The sequence below is a fragment of the Moschus berezovskii genome, chromosome 3, assembly GCF_049115385.1.
Source record: "Moschus berezovskii isolate FMDL1 chromosome 3, NW_MosBer_1.0, whole genome shotgun sequence".
NCBI classification, from domain to species: Eukaryota; Metazoa; Chordata; class Mammalia; order Artiodactyla; family Moschidae; genus Moschus; species Moschus berezovskii.
Genome location: NC_142462.1, coordinates 94,863,480 through 94,885,833, shown reverse-complemented (window position 1 = coordinate 94,885,833; position 22,354 = coordinate 94,863,480). Strand labels below are relative to the sequence as shown.

The following is a 22,354-nucleotide window of genomic DNA, read 5'->3' as shown; positions in this document are numbered from 1 at the left end:
CTTTTAATTTCATGGCTGCAGTCACCATCTGGAGGGATTTTGGAGCCCCCAAAAATAAATTCAGCCACTGTTTCCACTGTTTCCCCATCTATTTCCCATGCAGTGATGGGACCGGGTGCCATGATCTTTGTTTTCTGAATGTTGAGGTTTAAGCCAACATTTTTACTCTCCTCTTTCACTTTCATCAAGAGGCTCTTTAGTTCTTCTTCACTTTCTGCCATAATGTTGGTGTCATCTGCATATCTGAGGTTATTGATATTTCTCCTGGCAACCTTGATTCCAGCTTGTGCTTCATCCAACCAGGCGTTTCTCATATAAGTTAGATAAGCAGGGTGACTATATACAACCTTGATGTACTCTTTTTCCTATTTGGAACCAGTCTGTTGTTCCATGTCCAGTTCTAACTGTTGCTTCCTGACCTGCATACAGATTCCTCAAGAGGCAGGTCAGGTGGTCTGGTATTCTCATCTCTTTCAGAATTTTCCACAGTTTGTTGTGATCCACACAGTCAAAGGCTTTGGCATAGTCAATAAAGCAGAAGTAGATGTTTTTCTGGAACTCTCTTGCTTTTTTGATTCAGCGGATGTTGGCATTTTGATCTCTGGTTCCTCTGCCTTTTCTAAAGTCCTTAACAGTAGAGTATTTGGTTGTCAACTTGCCAGAGGGTGTTTAGGCATCATGTAAAAGAAATGAAGAACTGTGTTACCACCAGGTGGATTACAGAGGAGCAAGCCACCAATTGAGCTATCTTGTGAAATCCTTATTATGCTATTTTTTTTAACCTTAATGGTGTTAGTATTTTCTTTCACAGATGTTCAGACAGCTCTTTCATATTCTCTTTCATGTCATCAAGACATTTTGCTAAATCTCATCTAGCTGCATTTTTATCCAGGCAAAGCTTCAACTGTGTGGGAACTCAGTCTCTTCACAGTGAGAAAAGTGCAGCTTCATTTGATAAGAAGGAGGATATTGGCAAACACAGCAAAAAAAATCTAGTTAATCACAAATTTTAACCACTATCTAGTTGACATGTGCCTGCTGTGCTAATTGTTTCATTACTTAATTATGCAAAAAATAATAGCATCCGCAGCAAACATAGCCCATGAAGCATTATTAAAATATAAAGAAACATGGTCTAGACTCTTTAGCACAAGCATAAATATTTCATAATGAGGAAGAATGCTTATTATATAACCGTAATGAAGATTTTGCAGCTAGCTTGAGTTCTTCCTTTCACTAAACCTCCATAATGATATTATGTGCCTTGACTTCTGTTGTCTGTGGTTATAATCTTGGATCTTGTCCAAATTCCCACTACCCAAAGTAAGATTTTTTTTGTTTTTTTAGGGCATTGTTGCATATCCCTTCTCTAACAGATAATTTCTGATCACTGTGTATTTGCTAAATATATCAGTGAATAAATAAGCCCATTTATCAAGAGAATAGCTGTAGAATTAGAAGTGAGGCCCAGAAACTACTTTACTCAAACAGAAGATAGTAACTTCTGAAATAGAAAGACCACAGCTGTGTTTTCAAGCTTAATAATAAATGCCTTTAGTCCAGAAATTGATTTTTAAATAAACATACCCATCCGTGGGCAAGCAAAAAAATATTGTCATTTGAAGCCTTCCTGTTCCATTGTTTTAAATGTTTTTGAAACTCTAAGAATTGTTCTTGGAGAGTCTAGTTTAAGACTCATCCTGGAAATTCAGTTTCATTATTTTTCTTTTTTCCTTAAACTCAAAAGCAATATTTTACCCTTGAAATTATACTCACCATTCACAGCTCTTAAATTTGCATGGTTTAAAAATCCAAAGATATAATTGAAGCTCAAATACTTAAAATTGTTGAAGATATTATGAAGAAAATTTTTATTAACCCAAGTATAATAAAAAAAAATCTCAAGTATCATAAAAATTGAGGCATCCCTGGAATAAGCATATATGCTCCAAAGTGTCTATTCTGAGGGAAGTAACAAACACTCATCTAATTATGTAATATCTTTTGCATTTTCATTCCTTCACATTTTAACAAAGAAGCTCACTTCATCCCTGACATCTATGAATGTTTCTGTAGTTCTTATAATGTTCATAACATCTTTCTGGCTCTCCAGATAAAGAGAGTAAGATACTGTTTTTGTCTTGAAACTTTATAATGAGACACTAATAATCTTGACAAGTCAAGGTAACACCGACAGCCAGTACTTAGTCCTTCCAATGAGTCTCAAGATGAGGTATGCTGATTCTTATGCTGGATGGCATCACCGACTCGATGGACATGAGTTTGAGTGAACTCCGGGAGTTGGCGATGGACAGGGAGGCCTGGCGTGCTGTGATTCATGGGGTCGCAAAGAGTCGGACACGACTGAGTGACTGAACTGAACTGATCCTAGCCAACCGAATGTTTTAGTGTTATTTTATCCATTCAATTCTCTGTTATATCACACAGTTTTTGAATATTAATATATTTATGAAAGATCTGCTCTAGAATCTAGGGCTACAGATGTGAACAAAACAGGCAAGTTTACAAAACAAGAAACTTAAATGTCATGAGTATTTTTAGCAGGGCAGAAGAAGGTATTATAGTCCAGTTAGCAGGAGGATCTAACCTGGTTTGAGGGGTTGGGAAATTACTTGTTAAGGAATGATGTCAATATGATTCTGAGGATCAACAAGGATAATACAAGTAAAGAAGAGGTAAGTCTATTTCAAGATAAGACAGTAGCATCATGTGGCCAAGATGTGAGGAAGAGGTGCTATGAGGTACTTTTGCAACAAATTTCAAAATTGCTGACATCCAGATCTGGAGGTTGGGGAGCAGCCTGAGGTGAGGATGGACTAGGAGGTGTCGAGTCGTGAGATCTCAACATGGACGGTCCTCACCCTATGGCTGGTGGGAAGCTATTACAGGGTTTTAGGTAGGGTGGTAACATGGTCACCTTTGTAATTTTAAAGTTTCACTTTGGCTGCAAAGTGAATAGATAGGAGGCGAGCAAGAGAAAAATGTGAGAAGTCTCTTAGGAGTTACCAGAAGTGTCAGATGAGGAATGATGGTGGCAGTAAGTTATGGTGGATAGCTCTGGGAGCTCTCTGGGGTTCATTTAACAGAACAGGTGAAGAACAGAATGTGGCAAAAAAGTTGAGGTTTATCATGAGCATAACACCCAGGGTTCTGGATTGAGCAGCCGGTGTATATAGTACCAATCCCTGTGTCAGGAAACATGGTGAATGGAGCAGTTTAGTATTGGTCTTACTAAGTAAGAAATGTGTTTGAGACATTAGAGTAGGGACAGAATTGAAAAGTAATACTATCCAATACTTGGATCAAATTTTAGTGTGTTTACAGCATGTTTTCTCCCTTAAACTTATAAACAAAATCTTGATGTAAAAAGGCATTGCAATAAGTATTGTTATTCAATTAATGTTTGTTATGGCTTGTGTAATACCCACTTCTTATGAACAAAGAAACCGAGGCTCAAAGAGTTGAAAAGCATTTCTTACCGAAGGCTGGATTACAAGTCTAGAATTTGTAGCTTTAAATTTTGTAGTCTATTAGATCAATATTCCATTGTCTAAAAAGATTCTACAAATGTCAAGGATCATGGCATATTAGGTACTATTTAGAAAGTTGACTTTATCTTTATAACTATATATTTTCATGCATCTATAATAATTTATTTTCCTTATGTTAAATAGCTTCAAAATGCATGCCCAATGCTCAGATTTGAAATCCTTGCTATGTTACTCAATATAAAACTTAACGTATTCTCTAGAGAATATAAGGTTTATAGAAGTCCAGGCTATAGATTTTCTTAACCATAATGCTAAAGTTGCTATTTTTTCAGAAGAGACTATTTAGTTTTCTCACTTATACCATATGATAAATTCAGAGTAGTAAAATGGTTGAAAACATGGACTATAGAATTAAATTCTCTGGGTTCCAGTCTTGGGCCCACAGTCTTCAGGTAATTTTGATAAAGCACTTAAATTTTCTTAACTTCAATTTCTTCATCTGTAAAAGGAGAAATAATAACCCTCATGAGTTCTAGGGGAGAATTAAATGAGATAATTCCATTAAGTCTGTGCTTATTTAAGTTTGACTCTAATATTACAGCATTGCCATAGGAAACAGCATGTTTATTGCTCTTTCTTGACCATCCATTAAATTCCAGCATTAGAGTTGGTCTCTCTTTATACAAATACATTGCAGATTCAAGTTGGGCTTTAATGTGCTTGAAAAATGATTTTCTTTGCATTGATAAATAGCTTCCTCTAACAGACTAGTCTAGTCGAACAGATTAACAGACTAGTCTCTTCAGATCTACCTGCCAAGTTTGCCAAAAAACAGAAATTTTATAACCCTTCCTTTCCAAAGCTCCAAAAAAGAGCAACTAGTTCTAAGAGCAAATTGCCAATTAATTTAAAATGAAAGAGAGACATCTTTAACCCTGCTGCTGCTGCTAAGTCACTTCAGTCGTGTCCGACCCTGTGCAACCCCATAGATGGCAGCCCACCAGGCTCCCCATCCCTGGGATTCTCCAGGCAAGAACACTGGAGTGGGTTGCCATTTCCTTCTCCAATGCATGAAAGTGAAAAGTGAAAGTGAAGTCGCTCAGTCGTGTCCAACTCTTAGCGACCCCATGGACTGCAGCCTACTAGGCTCCTTCCATGGGATTTTCCAGGCGAGAGTACTGGACTGGGGTGCCATTGTCTTCTCCACCATCCTTAACCCTGCTGCTGCTGCTGCTTCTAAGTCGCTTCAGTCGTGTCCGACTCTGTGCGACCGCATACAAGGCAGCCCACCAGGCTCCCCCGTCCCTGAGATTCTCCAGGCAAGAACACTGGAGTGGGTTGCCATTTCCTTCTCCAATGTGAAAGTGAAAAGTGAAAGTGAAGCCGCTCAGTCATCTGACTTGTAGCGATCCCATGGACTGCAGCCTACCAGGCTCCTCCGTCCATGGGATTTTCTAGGCAAGAGTACTGGAGTGGCTTGCCATTGCCTTCCCTCCTTAACCCTTGCTAAGTTTGCTAAGTCGCTTCAGTCGTGTCTGACTCTGTGTGACCCCATAGACGGAAGCCCACCAGGCTCCCCCGTCCCTGGGATTCTCCAGGCAAGAACACTGCAGTGGGTTGCCATTTCCTTCTCCAATGCATGAAAGTGAAAGTGAAGTCGCTCAGTCGTGTCCGACTCTTAGTGACCCCGTGGACTGCAGCCCACCAGGCTCCTCTGTCCATGGGATTTTCCAGGCAAGAGTACTGGAGTGGGTTGCCATTGCCTTCTCCGCTCCTTTACCCTACCGCCACTCAATTTCTCTTTTCTCTGAGAAGGAAAAAAGACATTTCTCTCAATACTTGAAATGACAATAAATCAAAATTTTATCTGTGTAATTGACATTGGATAATCAAGCCTGTAAGTGTGCTGTTACAAATGGAATTATTTTTCTTGTAGCTTGACTAATAGTTTAAGATTCTCTGCAGGTTTTAAAGTTTCTTATACAAAGATTGGAGATTCACATTAATGTAGTGAAAGAAAGTGAGTCCTGGTCAGTGATGGGATAATCCTAGTGTCTCTTTGCAAACAGACTATAGACAGCCAATCAGTAGATGGCAGCCACTCAGCAGACTCCCAGAAGGAGAGTCCTTCTTAGTTCAAAGGCTACCTCTAAAGGTAGCAGAGCAGAATATTAACCCCAGATCCTCACTGTGTGATCCATGGCAAGCTACCTAAATTTCCACACCCATTTTCTTACCTGTGAGATGGTAAATAGCAACACTTAGTGATGTTGTAATGATTTACTGGGTTAATTTATGTAGACATATATTATAAAGAAGGTAATAAATAAGTCATGGTTTTTATTATTTAGTAAAATCAAACAAAACAGGGGTGGTATGGGAAATTTTGGTCAAATAATATTTTTTCTCACTTTGTAATGAAAGGGAAACACCTCCATATTTCAGTAGTAAATGTGTGTGTGTGTGTGTGTTAGTGGCTCAGTCATGTCTGACTCTGAGACCCCATGGACTGTAGCCCACCAGACTTCTCTGTCCATGGGATTCTCCAGGAAAGAATATTAGAGTGGGTTGCCATTCCCTTCTCAAGGGGATCTTCTAGACCCAGAGATTGAACCTGTCTCCTGTGTTGTAGGCAGATTCTTTACTGACTGAGCTACCAGGGAAGCCATATATATATATTCAGAATGTTCAACTCACTCTTTAAATAATTCAGACAGAGCCAGTTACTTGTTCTGGATGTGATGTACTTCACCTCTCTAAAGAAAGCAGTAACTGTAAGTTACAGGTTGTTATCTCTGGCTTTAAATTTGCATTTATTTTAACTACTTTCAGTTTCTTAGATGCAAGGTATATACAAATGCAAGACAGAATTATTTGTTTTCTGGAAGTATGTCCTTGTTTTTCACTGTTCAGCATGTGTGCATATATATTGCTAAAATTACATCCTAATGATAGCAAATTGCAGAGTTATGAGATATTCTGTACCTTTATTTTTTTTAGAAATGGAAAATCGGGAAACTTTAATAGCAGATGCTGCATCATGAATACAATTTACTGGAACTGCTTTTCTCTAATCATATAGAAACCACATTATGTCCCAGAGAGATTTCAAAAATATATAGGAATCCCTTTATCTTCCAAGAAAATGGAGGTCTTAGGGTAATGACAAGAACCTGCAATCGAATTGGAAGCCCTGACGTCATGAATTGAGATGATGCCCTAATGGCTTGATTTTGCGAATCCACAACATAGTGAAGGCATGAATAAAATGAGGACAATACTGACCACAAAGGGTATCATTTTAATCTTTCTCTGTTTCTTTGTAAGAATTTTTCAAAAGAGAATTTATACATTTGTATAATGAAGGATTTATAATCTACATTTTTAGGTTAATTTATTGGTTCTTGATGCTTTTATTAGAAACTGATAAAATAAATTATGCACACATAAAGTTACTTTTTTCATGTTTTCTACTTATGGCTATAAAAGGTAATCTATGTCCAAACAATAGTCACCCCTTTCAAATATTGTCCAGAATTCCTACTCCAAAAAATAGTTAAATATGTTTTAGAAAGTATTATATCCAGTAGCCTATGCAATTTTATTTCCTGACAGAGGAAAACTCTAATGTTGATTCCTCTGTGTATCTTCCTAAAAAGTGAAAAACATATAAAAGCTTACATTTTTAATGTGGTCTTTCACATTTACAGTATTTTAAGCCTTTGCAAAGTAATGAGCTTCAATAACTATGTATACCTGGGGCAGATTCATGTCAATGTATGGCAAAACCAATACAATAATGTAAAATAAATAAATAAAAAAAAAAACTTTAGACTCTAGTTTTGATTTAAAAAATCACTGGGCCTCAAATGGAAATGCTAAAATTATCTAAATGCAAGGCTACTTTTTAGTATATTCATGGTTTTAGTTCTAGACAAGTATGTCAGTATCTCAGGAAAAAAAGAGTTGGATAGATAATGATTCAGTTGATAGATTGTAAGAATATATTATTTAATCTTGCAAAAGTGATATTTTATGATACCCTATGTTTGATTCAATGTCACCCAGATGAAAAAAGGATCAAAATATTACCATGAAAAAATTTTCAGACATTTTTCAAGATAATAGGCATTCATTTCCTTTTCTATCAACAGCTTTGGAAGCAGTTGTTAGAAATACATCTAATCTCTTTTAAACTGCAGATCCTCAAGGCTGCTATAATCACTAAACCAAAGATTTTCTAATTTGCAAATTTAGTTAGCAGACGTAGTTAGCACTATTCTCATAGCATTAGCAGGCATATATACCTCATTTCAATTTCTTCCTTAAAATATTGTAGTCTGCTTCCAGCAAGAATAATTTTCATATTAACAGAACAACAAATGAAAATGCAAAAGTTTAACCTATATATTTAAAAACTCATGTCATTTATCCTAAAAGACCATATCGTGAAAAGTACGTACGATTCAACAGCCTTTAAGAGAGATACCGTAATTCTCATTCTTTTAAGTGGTTTGAGATTTCCCTAATGATATTGCAATAAGATATAAGCAATGATATAAGCAGTAACAAACAATTTGACTAGTATTATATGGATATTTTTATTTACTGTGCTTCCTAACAGTGCCTTTATAAAAATATTTAAAACAAGTTGTTGGGAAAAAATGACCTGCACTTTTGGTATAACAGTTTCTCTGCCATTCATGTCTGAATAAATAGACTTGCTTGAATAATACAGAAATATCCATTTCTATAACTAGAGCAATGGAAACTGACATCTAAAATTTTGGATAGCATGAGAAAAAGAAAACTTTTTGTACATTAAACAAATGCAACAGCAACTGTGATTCTTTACATCACTGTCTATATCACCAGGATTCTGAATCATGTTTCTTTTTATAAGACACTACACTGCCTTGATCATCTCTCAAATGTTAATGATTTTGCATTGGCCAAAGAGTAACTGTCGCAGTGTATTGGGATCAATAATGCATGGGTCTGCCCCGTCATTATGAAAGTGACTTGCTAATTGCCTATCTACATGTCTATCTCTTAACGCTGAACACAGCAAAACAACTGGTTTATTGTTCTTTGAGAACTCCTTCAATGAGGGAAATACCAAGACCATATGCTCATTGGCTCATTGTCTTACCTTCTTTAAATGTCAGTGCTGGCACTTCTTTCCTTTGGTGCACTCCCTCTTTGTTAATTATTTTATGTACACTGATGACTCCCACATTTATAACTTCAGCCCCAACTTCTCCTCTGAACTCCAGACTCCTATATCCAACAGCCTCATTAACATTTCCATTTAGATGCTCAGTTGACATCTCAAACTTTCTACGTTGAAAACCAAACTTAGTTTCCACCCATCTATTCCAACATAGTTCCATTATCCCAGTTGTTCAGACTAAAAACTTTAGAATCATTCTTTAGTCCTTCTGTCACACACATACCACAGTTCATCCAACAGTCTTCAAATGTATCTAGAATCTTGCTTAATCTAACCACGTCAGCTACCATACCAATGGAAGCCATCCAGCTCTCACCTGTACTATTTATTGTCATAGCCTTTCAACTAACCCACAACTTCCATCTTGACTCTTTATATACTGTTTATCATTCAATGAGCAGAGTAATTCATCTAAAATATACATCCTATTAATTTTGACCTTGCTCAAAGTAAAATCAAAAGTTATGTGCATGGGTTTTACAAGTTCTACATCATCTACTTTGTATTATCTTCTCCAACCCCAATTCATCCTGTCTTCTCTTCTTCTAGACCAACCTGAGCCTTCTTTCTCATACTCATATAGGTTGAGCAGTTTCTTGCTCCTGGGCCCTTGAACAACTTCTATTCTGAAAATTCTTATCACAGATATGCACATGGCTCTTTCTTTTAGTTAATTTAAATTGTTCCTGAAGTAACACTTTATCAGACACTCTTCCATGAGCTCCTACATCACTTGTTCTCTTACCCCACCCATTTTTCTTAATAGTTTTATCATATTCATCACATAATTCTCACCCATGATCTAGAAAATAAGTCCCTGAATTCTGAGACTTTGGTTTATCACTGTAGTTTTACCAGCACATAAGAACAATGTCTGGCACAAAGTAGGAGCACAACAAAAATTCATTGAATTAATTCAGAAAAGTTGCATGGAGTGATGGTGTAGAGACTGTGGTGAATACATATTTAATTATAGAAGTTCCTTGGGGTGATATCCATTTATGGAGTGGCTGGAACTGGGTACTTGAGCTTGTGGAATATGCTCCTTATACAGCCTCTAGAATTCCTAGGCATATTAGGGAAACATTTTTCCCCAACAGGGAGATTGCTAGTTCTGATTTCATTAGTGTATTCTTATTTATGACAGGTAGGTGCCAAGGGAAATGGCATTCTTAGTCCTTTCAATTACATGTAGATGTACCTTGCTTCAAAGTCTGACTTATTCACCTGGAAAAACAGTCATTAAAAACTTGAAATTACCTAAGAAGAGATTTCCTGTGAGGACAGTCACAGTTGGTTGGCAGCACCATAGCTAACATTGCCTCAGTGTCTGGTAATGTGCACATTCCCTTGAGCTTGGGGAATGTCTGCACTGATTTTCTCTCTTTGTGTTTGATGCAGTAACTCTTAAGAGTACCTGGGCTCCACTCTGTGTTCAGAAAATAGCATGGATTTTTGGCTTGTGCATTTGTTTGGTTTTACACTTTTAGCTTCTCCACCTTGTTCTCAACTAATTGAAACCTCTGTCTTAATAATTTGAGGTAGTTACTGCTTTATAATGGATTGATGCTTTATAATCTGGTTTTTCTTCTTTCCATATATCTGAACATTTGTTGCCATCAGTGCTTCTTAGATTAAAATATCTATATCTACATATAGATAAAATGGTTTTATGTAACTGTAACTTAGTTATGTCCGACTCTTTGCCACCCAATGGACTGTAGCCTGCCAGGCTCCTCTGTCCATGCGATTTCCCAGGCAAGAATATTGGACTGGGCTGTCATTTCCCCTCCAGGGGATCTTCCTGACTCAGGGATTGAACACGTATCTCCTGTATTTCCTGCACTGCAAGCATATTATTTACCTGCAGAGCCATCGGGGAAGCACATGTATACATGTATGTATGTATATATGCCATTATATCTACAGGGTAAAAGATATCTGGAACCAGTGTGTACTTTTTATATCAAACTTTCAGGACTAACAAATATTTTTCTTTAATTTCTAAAATTGCCAACTGTTGTAGATTCAAGTTTTGACTTTGGATTCCTTAAGACTTCTCCATCAAAGGCATAAAGGAAATGGCAGTTATTAGGTGTCTGCAAATAAGTGGATGGTTTCCTCACCTATTTATAATACATTTATAGGTGGTTTTAATATTATATGTAATTGGTTATAAATGTACATGCACACTGGGTATATATAATTCTATATGCATGAAAATCTTTGATTAAACTATTTGGGACATTGCCATTAACGTCCCACCTTAAACTACAGAACAGACCAACCATATTACCTTAATTCAATAGAAGAGTTAAGCTCTCTGAAAAGCTTATTAATGTGACTGATAGAAGGTCATAGTCAAGTGAATCAAATTAAAGAACAATTATTTTAGACCTGAAATAAACTATAGTGGGGAATATTTAATAGGAATTTTACTTCTGAAATAGACATTTTTTTTGAAAAACTGATATAAATCAACTCACGAGTCCAACTATAACCTTTTAAATCAAATACCTCTTTGCTAAAATATATAAATATTTCTCCTTTAGTCATTTTTTAAAGAATCATATTGAAAATAGGATGTTAACCTATGTTCATTTGCTTTTCTCTTCAATTAGTTGAAAAGACCCAGAAAGATAGGCATAGTTTTTTCCTGTGTCCCCATGACAGGTGTGAAGCTGGACATGGTGCAGATACTTAATAAGGATTCATGGAACCAGTGGATTCAATTTCCAGTTCTGTTTAGGTCCCTACTGTACCAAATGCTTACTCAATGTTATATCAGAATATAATAGCTTTGTGGTATATATGATGAAAATTGTTCTGTGCACAGATGGGAGTCAATTTTGACCAGCTCTAGATAAAATATTAGACAAACTGAAAGAGACAGAGGCTTGGTTTAGCACGTATCACAGAACCAGATGGGAACTTGGGGATCATGAACAAACAAGCATGAGGTTTTTTCTGTAAGAGATTCTTACAGTGATATATTTCTTTTGTGTACCACACTTTTTAAAACATATTTACTGTGAGCTTCATTTGCACTTTCAAAGAACATTATGGGTTGCATAGGGCAAAAACTATAATTTCCTTTTGAAAAATGGGAAGAAAATCTTAAAAACAGAAAGGCAATGATTTGCCCAAGGTCATACAATTATTCAGCTTTCAAATCTTAAAGACAGTTACATATTAATGTACAGAGGAAGTTACAGTAACATTTATTTTTAAATAAATTTCAGTATTCAAAAAAAAGAGTGGTGCCATTAAATATGGACTGATTTAGAGATATGCCAGTTTTTGATACTATCATTGGAAATAAATAGTGTTGATTGGCGATGGTACTCATACTACAACTATCCATCCATGAACTCTTCACAAAACTCATTAACCTCAATATCACCTTGGTTAGTACCACCTAGCTATGATTACTTTTTTAACCTACATTTCATTAGGAATACACAGAATAATTGGCATTTACTTTTATGAATCCTTGTTACATCTCAAAAGGATTAAATGATAGTTGAAAAAAAGAGGTCATGCCCTTTTTCTATGGATTCCCCACTATCATGCTTAATGGCAAAGAAAGTTTCAATAAATTTTTCGTTATATATCTACCACACAAACATTGTTAGTTTGGTTTTTTATGGAGAAATAAAAGTGGATCAGACAAATTTACGAACTATTTATAAGGCAAAAAAAACCCCAGAAAATGCAAGAAAAGTAAAGATTAAATATTAGTGTAGAACACACATTCTTAATAGTGATATTAAACTTAAAGCAAAGCTTTAAGTATAAGCATTGTTACACAAATTGAAAATAAGTTTCTGATTTAGATTAAAAAGTCACAAAATTTGAAGTGTATCTTTGGCCCTTAGCATATCCTTTTTTTTAAAAAAATTTTTAGTCATTCAGTCATGTCTGACTCTTTGCAACCCCATGTATTGTAGCCTGCCAAACTCCACTGTCCATGGAATTCTTCAGGCAAGAAAACTAGAGTGGGTTGCCATTTCCTTCATGTTTAAAATTACATTCTCCCAGAGAAATTTTATAAAGGTAGTTTAAAACGTCTCTTTTTCAATTTGAAGTTAGGACAAAATATTGATTTGTCATAATCAGTGATAAAATGCAAAAGTGAAATCAGCAATGAATCCAAAATTTTCATTTCTTGTATTTGTTCTTGCTTTTGTCTAACACATTCACAGTTCCCCCAACTTTCTCAGAAGAAAGTAATTAACATGAATTTCTCGGTCAGATTTCACAGTTTGTAAAGCATAGATATGCTTCTGGATATGTCTCATTCCAATAATCTTTGCATTTCTTCATGACTTCTATTGAGTTCTCCACAAGTAAAATAAATTTTTCTCCCTCATATAGTGTATGAATTAATGGATTCTCACCTTGAGACTTTTCTATTTGAATTAAATGAATGATTCTATCTCAGATTAGGAAAGAGGGAAGCAAGAAATCAATTGAAATATTGATACTGTATATGGAACACTGCAACAGAAATAAGAAACCTATAATAAAGTTCTAAAATATATTGTTATTTTACATTTACATTAAGTTAAAATTATGTGATAGTAGATAGTATCTTTGTAAAGCTTAAGAAAAATCCAGAGATGTGAAAATTGGAATGGAGACTGCATGCATTGTCTTTAATGAGATCATTACATTTTTCTGTTAATGGCAGCAGTCTTGCTTCGCTATTTTACTATGTTTTTCAAAATTTTTTTCTGCCAATTACTTACTCTGCTTCATTGGTTCTAAGTGATGCAATATGCTAAATCACTTGATCTTAGACATCACTTATGAGGGCTACTTTTCGGTTAATTTTATGGCAGCTATATACTATAGTTAGATGTTAAAACAATACAATATAGGCCAAGTTTCATTTTAGTTCCCCTCTCAGGGAAATGAATCACATAATGGGCAAAATTGAAATTAGATGCTTTTAGATATACATTAGTGAGTGATTTTCTCAACTGTGAACTTTATAAATTTGATCAACACTTGAGTTGATTCTTTTACAATATAATAAAACTGCTATCCTGAACAAGACTAATCCTTTCATTAAATATATTACTAGACAACGCCATGTTCTCTTTTTATGTTTTCATTTTTTATGGAAAATATCTGACTGGCTTACTCTCCCATGGATTATTAGTAATTTCATATATTAGCTGTTTAATAACATTATTAAATACAAGAGAATAATAACAATGTGTGACAAAATATGTGTCTCCCAATCAAATGCCATAAGTTATTTTTGTAGTTTTTCTTCTGGTGGTAAAGTTGTTAAAGATCTCAAAAGTCTGCAGGTGCTCAAGGAAAGTTGCATCATAATTAATGTGTTCTATTTAGTAGAAGGATCCATGAAACAATTTTATCTTGAGACTGAAATATACTGATTCTTCTAATTTTGTTCAGGGTTTGTTAAAAATGTGATTTAACATAGCAAAAGGAATGATATGTAAGGATGTCTTATTTGATGTCAAATTTAAATCTTGGAAGCTTAATTGAATTTTACAGTTAGAAGCTAGAGTTAAGAATTGTTGAACCTCCCATCTTCCGTTTTCTCTTGAACCATTTTACATATCACCACCAAGAATAACTTTCCTAAAAACATAATGATCACTTTACAGGCAACTCAAAAACTCTACATTTGTTCATTGCTTATTAGTCAAACATTTGCATCAACGACATGCTCCAACTTATTTTCATTCTAAACTAAACCTTACACTTTGGGCACACTGGCTGTACTAATCTAGGAATCCTGTTTGTGCTTTGCCCTCTCCATAATTTGGCTCATGTTCTTCTTCAAGCCTAGAATTGTTTGCTGTTCACTCTGACCATTCATATTTCTGTAATTCTTTACAACCTAGGCAAATGTTCATAAAATTTCCTGTAGTTCCTTCCTCTGAACATGCTCCAAATGATTGTTTCTGTAATTAATCTGACAATTTAAATTGTGTGTTTCAAAGTATCTTTTTATTTCAAGAAACATTATTGAATGTCTTCCATATACAAAGTAGTGGTATAAGTGCTGTAGGGTCACGATACTCAAAGAGAGGTCACAGGACCCAGAAGCACTGCTGGCAATGCAGAATCTCAGAATCCCACCACAACCAACTGAGCCAGGATTGAATCCTCTAGGCAAGATTAATTAGATCTCTCACTAGATTAAAGTTGGAGGAACTCCACAGTGGAGGGTGCAAACATGAGCAAATCATACCTGCCCTCATACAGATCACTGACTAATGATGGAGCATTAAATAATCAAGGTGGCGTGAACATAAGGGTCACAAGAGAAGTTAAACAAAGTGTCCAGAGTAGGTTGAAGGGAGAAAGATCACAACCAAATACAAATGTAACTAAGCTATGAAGTGGGCTTCCCTGGTAGCTCAGCTGGTAAAGAATCTGCCTGCAATACAGGAGACTCTGGTTTGTTGATGCCTGGGTTGGGAATATACCCTGGAGAAGGAATAGGCTACCCACTTCAGTATCCTTAGGCTTCCCTGGTGGCTCAGTTAGTAATCTGCCTGCAATGTGGGAGACTTGAGTTAGATCCCTGTGTTGGGAAGATGCCCTGAAGGAGGGCATGGCAACCCACTCCAGTATTCTTGCCTGGAGAATCCCCATGGACAGAGGAGCCTGGTTGGTCGATGGGGTTGTAAAAGAGTCAGACACAACTGAGCCAATAAGCACACACATTCTTAGAAGTATCATTACTAATAATAAACACTTATTTGCTGACTCTAGTGTATGTGCTTGGTCCAGTGCTAGACATTTAAGGTGTCTTGTTTCCAATCACCATAATGATCATGCTCTGTAGTTATTAGTATCCTCATTTCATACATGAAAAAAAAAAAGGATGGATTTAAAAGATTAAATACTAGCTATTGTCCAGGTCAGGATTTAAATCCATGTCTATTTTCTCTATTCTTTCCTTTTGACATTCCCCTCCCTAAACTTGTCATTTATATCATTACTCACACACTACTTTTCTGTTGAATATTCTATTTTTCTTAAACTTGATTTCAAAGACTTTTAAAGTTTTTACATTTATTTCTCTTTGATTCTGCTCTAGGACTGACTGCAGGTAAAAAAAATAAATATTACATTAGTATCTGAAAATTAACAATGTTCAAAGGAGATTATTTTTTTCAGTTTTGACAACATAGACGTACACTGGTTTGGTTTAGCCACAAATGTCTCTTTATAAAGAAAGGGGGCCTGAAGTGTGTATGCGTGTGTGTGTGTGTGTGTGCATGGAAATAAAAGAGGTTAGTTAAGATAAGTTGAAAATCTGAGAGAATAAAATAATAAAATTAGCCTGAGTATTACATGATTCCACTATAATCTCCTGAATACAGTGGAAAAGTAGAATATATTTTATTAATGCATTTGCTTACTTATTAACAGAAATGATAAGACTATACATAATAATATTCAGTTCAGTTCAGTTCAGTTGCTCAGTCGTGTCCGACTCTTTGTGACCCCATGAATCACAGCACGCCTGGCCTCCCTGTCCATCACCAACCTCCGGAGTTCACTCAAACTCATGTCCATCGAGTCAGTGATGCCATCCAGCCATCTCATTCTCTGTCGTCCCCATGAATTAATTAGTTAATTAAATTACCTAATAATCCTTGGTAAATAATCTTTGGGTAAAAACTCCCTTTCGATTATCCCATAGAAAAATTGTCATATCTATTTTGAAGTAGCATCAGGCTCCCTCCCTCCCTTAAAAAAGAATCCTCTAACTGCAAATTTATTAGTTTTCATGAACTCTAAACTTTTAAGTTGATGTCTTAATAATTAAACCATTCTTCTAGAGAGGCTTAACATATGTTGAGTGCTCTTAAGAAAAAATCAGACACATCAGTTCTAAGTTGCTTAAAATCCCATATAAGATGGCAATAAACCCTTGACTTAAATAGAGGATTATTTATTTTGGAATAAGTGGTATTTTCTTTTTCTTATAGTCTAGTACAGCATATAGAGTATACTTTAAGAGTTTTCTTTATAACTTGGTCAGGTCTGAATGAATTAATCAAATAAAGAAAGCATTTGAGAAAGAAGGATAGTTTCATTCTCCAAAATAAATACCTTCATTTTTTAATATAGTTGAATTCCATTCATAACAGAAGTATCAGAGACAGCAGGACTTTCAGAAAAGATGAACAAAAAAGGAAATAACTGCATTCATATAACTTCTAGACCTTCTGCCTTCAACAGTCAATGACAGTTATAACTGGAGATATTGCAATTCACCCCGTTAATCTTATTTCCTTCTTGCATTAAACTATGCAACATTTTATCTTTTTTTCTTTTTATTCAGTCTCAGAATATGTTTTTCTATTGAATATTACCTGTTGCCTACATGTTTTGCATTATTTGTGCTTGGTGACGACAAATTTTTCCAACTTTATTATTTTTTTGTTAGTAAAAAACAACCTAACATTTAATATCACCATTATTTTATAAATGGCTTCCCTGATAGCTCAGTTGGTAAAGAATCTGCCTGCAATGCAGGAGACCCTGGTTTGATTCCCGGGTCAGAAAGATCCCCTGTTTTATAAAAGAAAATGTATTTTGTAATACAGAGCAGATCTTAAAAATGAAAAAATACTTTAATGAAAAGCTTATTTACTGTCCATGTTGTTAAATTTTCCTAGTATGATAACTAAAAATATTTATCACAGATTTCAGAATGTATTAACCTGTATTTGAGAGTCTCTGGGTTAAGCAATACAGGCAGGGGCACTGTCTCCAGAATCACTGCAAAAATTGGCACTTCATCCTTCAATGTGTTTAACAGAAGCACAAGTGAAAGATTTGGGCTGACGAGGCAGAATCAAAGAGGCTCAAGGTGACAAGATGCCATTGTTGTTGTTATTTAGTCACTAAGTTGTGTCCAACTCTTTTGAAACCTTGGAGAAAGAAATGGCAACCCACTCCAGCACTCATGCCTGGAAAATTCCACGGATGGAGAAGCCTGGTGGGCTACAGTCCATGGGGTCGCGAAGAGTCGGACACGACTGAGCAACTTCACTTTTTCTTTTGAAACCTTCTGGACTGTAGCCTGCCAAGTTCCTTTTTTTTTTTTCATATACTTTATTATTTTTATTTTTTGGTAATTAATTTATTTTTTATTGGAGGCAAATTATTTTACAATATTATATTGGTTGGTTTTGCCATACATTGACATGAATTCGCCCCGGGTTTACATAAGTTCCCCCTCCTGAACCCCCCTCCCACCTCCCTCCTCCCTTTATCCTCCCTCTGGGTCATCCCCGCATGCCAGCCCCGAGCATCCTATAACATGCATTGACCCTGAACTAGTGATTCGTTTCACATAGGACAACATACGTGTTTCAATGCCATTCTCCCAAATCATCCCACCCTCAGGATTTCCCAGGCAACAATACTGGAGTGGGCTGCCATTTCCTTCTTCAGCACATCTTCCCAACCCAGGGATTGAATCCAGGTCTTTTGCATTTCAGGCAGATTCTTTATCACTGAGGCATCTGGGAAACCCATACAGGTATGTGAAAATTCCTTTTTTAATTTTACCCAAGATGAGCCTGGTTTTGCCCAGGATCTAGACCTTTGCAAAGATGATGCTTTCTTGCTCAGTATTGGTTAATTTATTTGGATTAAGACCTTATGATTTAGGATATCAATTATCCCTTTTCCTATCAGAGGAGAGAAGAAGCCTAATTCTTAAAATCATGAGTTTTTACAAATTCCTGGACAAAAGTTGATACAAATTCAATTAGTTTTCCAATGAAATTGTCTTTTGTAATAGAATGTTTTGGAGAAAAGTACCGAGGAGAAATGTGTTTCTTCTGTATTAAAATCACACTTTTTTTTTATTTATCATGTTCAGTTTTCTTCCTAGAGTTAGTATTTTTTTTTTCACTTATTCAAAATACAGGGATAAAATATATTAACTGAACTGACTACTAGGAACTGTGATAGATACACAGCAGTGAGCAAGATAAACGTGATCCCAGCTCTCAATGTTGAGTCTGATCTTCAGATTATATTCTTTCATGGATGAGGCCTTACAGATTGTAAAGAAATGGAAATGTCTGAATCCCTCTTAACAGTAAGAGAGAGTTTTTTTGCAGTTAGAATTCTGCCAGTTTTTCATATGAGAGGATGAATGATAGTATTTAAGTGAAAAACTCAAATACTAATTTTTAAAGGCTACTTAATTATCATTTTCTTTTCCTAATTCATATTACTATTTTTGTCCTGAAAAAAATAGTTTCAAGAATCTCATCATTTGCGGTGACTTAATAATTGAACTGAACTGAATAATTTTCTTCATATAATTAGAATTGTTCAATTTTAAGATATTAGAAGAAGGATAGTTATGTGGCCTAAATATTAGTTTTATGAATAAATCCACAGCTTGAGATTATTTATTTGCAAAACAAATCCTTTTCTGCCTCTTGGCTCCCACATACAATCTTGAATAGGACCAATATGAATCCTGCTTTTGTATTTCTGTTTCACAAATTCATAATTTGATGTTCATTTTTCAAAAGATTACAAGCCAAGAATCGTCATGACAATAAGAAAAACAAAATTAAGGCTTCCTGACTGTTGAGTTAATGCTCTTTAAGGAACCATCTCATGTGACTATATTCTGGTTGTTTAGTTTCTGTTGCCATTGTTACAAATTCTATTTCATGCCTGTAAATTATATTTTCTAAGTTTGCATGCACAAAATAATATTTATTACACCACTGGTTGGTTTTCTGATTTCTTGAATTCATGTATGAACAGGCAGCTGTTTTGTTTCAACTATTCATATATTGTATTAATATATGAAGCCACACATCTGGAACATTAACATTTTGAAGCTTACTGAAGATTTTACCCTCAAGACACATCCATATCCTTAGTACAAAGGGCGGGTGATGTTAGAGTACGAAGTTTAGGCATGTTTTCATTTCATCATATGACATCTATTTCATTCTTTAGTCATAGGAAAAACATCTCAGATAAAAGACAGTCAATAAATAATGTCCTTCAACTTCTGGAATTCTTTTGGCAAATCTTCCTAAAATCTTCAATGTGAGCACAGTGGATATCAGAAATAAATTCTTTATGTGTTTTTTAACTGATGTCTCTAGCCTGAAACACAGCAAAATGTTGCTGACTGAAGTTCATTTAGACTAAACTAAACTGTAACTAAAAAGGCCAATCCTGCTGCTGCTTCAGTATAAATCAATGACTAATGTGATAATTAGAGAAAATATGTTCTAAAGAAGGAAGACACAAAAGCTTGCATTTTCTTCTGAAATATTTTTATCTTTCCTTATGAAACAACGACTTTCTTACAAATACTAAATGTTATACGTTAATAATTGATAAACTTCTGTACCAAATAATACATGTTTATAATTAAGGACCTTAAACTTAATGCAGCTATAATTCAGTTTAGACTCAGAGAGAAACTATCCTCTTTTATGAGGTAATTTTTTAGGAAGAAGACAATTAGATTAATGACCACTGAGACAGAGTTTAGATGATGTCTACATCACCTACAAAAGTTTAAGGCTTCTATGATTATCTAAAATTTAAATAGAAAATATTTTAAATGTAGAAACGGAATTATGTTTTACAGAAGCATCGCTTGACTCATAGTTTGATTCTGGTTCCAAGACTGGAAAGTGGACAAATCAGCTTAAAGCAATTTCATTACAAACATCTAGAGCACACATTCATTACAGTTTCATTATAAGGTATCAAGCCATAGCAAAATTTGACTGTGACATGTCAAGCTGTGGAATATAATTGGTGATTTAGATGTTATCTAGAAGAACATAGTTGCTAGAAACATCTTGTTATATCCATTTCATGTATAACATGTTCCCAGGTCAAAGCCTAAGTGCAGTATTACAGGGAACCTCTAGAATAAGTCATCTACGTGGCACTCCCAGAATTTACATCATACATGTTATCTTCTGAACATGACATTTATGCTGCTGACGGGGCTAATATACAGTGATCATTGCAGTTAGTTCATTCATTTTTAAAATGATTAACCCTGATCAGTCAGGTGACACGGCGGGGCGGGCCGACGGGCTGCGGGGCGGACGGCGGAGGAAGGGACGCGGTTTGAGCTCAGGCCCCTCCACGACCCGCGTCCCGCCGTCTTTGCCGCCATGACGGGGCTAGTGCTGCTCTACTCCGGGGTCTTCGTGGCCTTCTGGGCCTGCCTGCTCGTCGTGGGAATCTGCTACACCATTTTTGACTTGGGCTTCCGCTTCGATGTGGCATGGTTCCTGACAGAGACTTCCCCCTTCATGTGGTCAAACCTGGGCATTGGCCTAGCTATCTCCTTGTCTGTGGTTGGGGCAGCATGGGGCATTTATATCACTGGCTCTTCCATCATTGGAGGAGGGGTGAAGGCCCCCAGGATCAAGACCAAGAACCTGGTCAGCATCATTTTCTGTGAGGCTGTAGCCATCTACGGCATCATCATGGCAATTGTCATTAGCAACATGGCTGAGCCTTTCAGTGCTACTGACCCCAAGGCTATTGGCCATCGAAACTACCATGCAGGTTACTCCATGTTTGGCGCTGGCCTCACAGTGGGCCTGTCTAACCTCTTCTGTGGAGTCTGCGTGGACATCTTGGGCAGTGGAGCCGCCTTGGCTGATGCACAGAACCCCAACCTCTTTGTAAAGATTCTCATCGTGGAGATCTTTGGCAGTGCCATCGGCCTTTTTGGGGTCATTGTTGCAATCCTTCAGACCTCCAGAGTGAAGATGGGTGATTAGATGGTCTGTGTGGGTGGGGCCGTGCCCCACTCTTATTTATTTGTGGTTTTCCCTGGGACAGCTGGAGCTGTGCCCCTTAGGCTTTCAGGGGGCTTGGTGTTCAGGGCCCTCCCTACACTCACTTCGTGCTGCCTGTCGACTTGGAGGCTCTGCCTGGCTGGATCCTCAGTGTGGGGAGTGGGCTGCAGATGACTGTGTAGCTTTGCACCTGTGTCCCACCTCCACCTTGTCTTCCCAGTGTTTGTGAAATAAACGTGGTATTGGTCTGGGTCAAATTTAATTTCTATTTTAAATTTAAATTAAAAAAAAAAATAAAATGATTAACCCTTTGGTCACTTTCATGTGCACATTGCGCTCAAATGTTTGCAAAGAGACAGGGTGGAATGAAAAACAGAAAGGACTGAGAATCAAGGACACTGGGAGAAGCTAAGAACAAGAAGGGCTAAGAAGATAGTTAGGCATTAGAGTCTGAAGGATGCTCAAGTGTAACCCACCTTGAAAAATGAAAGTTATAGAAAAACCTCACACACACACACAGATACCTGAAACAAGGTTTCATGAAACTTATACCTTTGTTTTCCCTATTGAAATAAGATACATCCTATTTTATTTTTATTCTATTCTCCTCCTTAAAAATGTGACTGGTCCTTATAAAATAGGTAGATTTTACTTCACTGAGTCATGATGTGGAGCTGAAAAAAGTGACTAAATTTTAATACAGTTCTTACACATGGACAGTTTTGAAGAGCTTGTTAAAGCCAGAAAATTATTTGAGGAGATGGTCCATATCCATCAGATTCTGG

At 36.2% G+C, this 22,354-nt stretch overlaps 1 protein-coding gene and 1 pseudogene across 1 annotated transcript in view; one reads left to right on the top strand and one right to left on the bottom strand.

Annotated features, from left to right (window-relative positions):
* KCND2 (potassium voltage-gated channel subfamily D member 2) overlaps nucleotides 1-22,354 on the bottom strand; it is a 572,219-nt gene that overhangs the window by 129,803 nt on the left and 420,062 nt on the right. The window lies entirely within an intron of this gene.
* Nucleotides 20,824-21,826, top strand: LOC129552591 (V-type proton ATPase 21 kDa proteolipid subunit c'' pseudogene; annotated as a pseudogene).